Source organism: Papaver somniferum, chromosome 6 (genome assembly GCF_003573695.1).
Source record: "Papaver somniferum cultivar HN1 chromosome 6, ASM357369v1, whole genome shotgun sequence".
NCBI classification, from domain to species: Eukaryota; Viridiplantae; Streptophyta; class Magnoliopsida; order Ranunculales; family Papaveraceae; genus Papaver; species Papaver somniferum.
Genome location: NC_039363.1, coordinates 153,191,173 through 153,193,393, shown reverse-complemented (window position 1 = coordinate 153,193,393; position 2,221 = coordinate 153,191,173).

The following is a 2,221-nucleotide window of genomic DNA, read 5'->3' as shown; positions in this document are numbered from 1 at the left end:
AGAAACAACTGTCAAATTTTGTTTTCGGATAAAATCAAAATCAGCAAACACATACGATGGAAAAGAAATTCAAATTCACTTCTAAAACATGAATTCACCATAATTTCTGTAACGCCCCAAAATTAAGCTACTTACTAATCCAAGAGGTTAACTACCTAATGAAGCATTTACGATTGAAGTTCTTAAACATTCAATCTAGAAATATGCTACAAAACTTAACCAAAACTAACCCATTAATTCAATATTTTTCGTGGTTGTAGTAGTGAAGGTTCAAACTCTCGGATTTGTGAAGGATACTTTTTTTTAGACTTAATAAAAATAAATAAATAATTTTATATGCACAATATTAACAAAATATGGGAGAGAATTTTTACCGGGGATCAGGATTCCACCATTCACCAAAATTTATGTGATTCAATAACAATTCTTATCATGCAATTCTAGACAATATAACTCCAATCAAAGGAAATTGTGATTCTAATCATTGCCTAAATTAGATTTTGAAAACATCCACTATTAATCGCGAGCATGAAGTATCAAAAGCAATTTACTAAGCATACTCCATCAAGAGAAAACACAATTGATTAATAAAAATCATTTACTCCATTTTTATTAGGTGCAATTAATCATAAAAGAGTTGCATAAATAAATTTAAATAAATTTTACCACATAACTTTTGGAAGAATGGCTTCCTCTGTCACCCCTGGGATTGGGTTTAGCTGCTCATGATGAAAAACCTCTCAAAATATTTCATTAATGCTCAAAAGTTGATTACAATGAAGAGAAATGTCAAAAAAATCAATATTCGACCGTACTTTGCAACACACAGGAAGCGTCAGGGAAGAACGATACAAATGAAGTGTTGTAAGCACTATTTCTAAGTCGCGGGAAAGGAATTGGAAATTATCGCAGTTAAGCGACACCTTTCAACGACTTTCCTGGAGCGTATTTTGTTCTTCGTCTTCAACTACACCAGCAGAACTCTTCTCTTCTCTGCGTGATTTTCTTTTGATTCTCTCGACTCCTAAACTTTCCCCAAAGACTCTCCAAACTTGCTAAACTCTTTAGCCTTGTATTTATAGTGTTTTAGAACAAAAATATCCGACCATAACACCGTATAATCTCCCATTAATCCCGTCATTGCTCGCTGCCCATATTTAACAATAATTTCCATTTTTGGCTTCTACACACGTAAACTTTGATCCTGCACGCTCTAGTTAACCTTCCCCACGCCTCCGAAGTCATCGAACTCCTCCAAAACACTCCATGCATGGCAAACTCACAATCAAACTCGTGTTACAGGACACGTTGCTCTGTTTTGAGCTCGTGACTCAAACCAGGATTTCGAACCAATTCCGATCGAATCCGATGCCCACAATGTATTCCCTATCCCATATCACAACTTCCCACCAAATTTCAGCGATTGAATCGCACTAAAACACCTTCATTTTCTCGATCACAAATCTGCTAGTTTTGAATATATTTTTCCCGCCAAAAAGTTGTTTTTGAATTTAAAGAGAAGATGGATCCCCCTTAACCAGAGCTTGGGTGCGAATAGCAATTGGTTGGAAATAGTAATTTTTGGGTGGAAATAGTAATTTTTATGGGTTCCTCCGGGACATTTCTGGGATGCTTTCGGTGCATTTCTGGGGTGCCTATGATACATTTCTACGGGGTGTAAAACACTGCTTTTTGAGCCCATTTCACCGCAAGGGCTTATTTCTCTAAAAATTCCTACAAAGACATAAAAGAACACAATAAATACAAAATTGAGCACTAACAATACATACAATAGAGACATATTAGACACATAAATGCGTCTATCAACACCCCCAAACTTATTATTTGCCAGTCCTCGAGCAAATTTATTCTAAAAAGGAAAATCATTTGAACCCCTAGGTGGCCCTAGTGGCGAAGTGTTGTCTCCGGAGGGTTTACCATAGGTGTACCCACAAAACCTTTACTCCATACCCTAGCTATCTACGCAAAACCTTGGAAAGCACTAAAGAACCTCCTTGGTTGGCATACAATTATTGACTCTAAGAGGAAGAACCCTGATGCGAAATTCCAATTGTTGTACACGAGTTTGTACTCAAGCATAATAAAATTCATATAAGTGACAGAGCTCTACTAAGATAGTTTCACGATGGACATCATACTCGGAGTCAGACTAATCACATGAAAAGATTAAGAAGATGGAAAAAGAAAAATGTAGATGGTT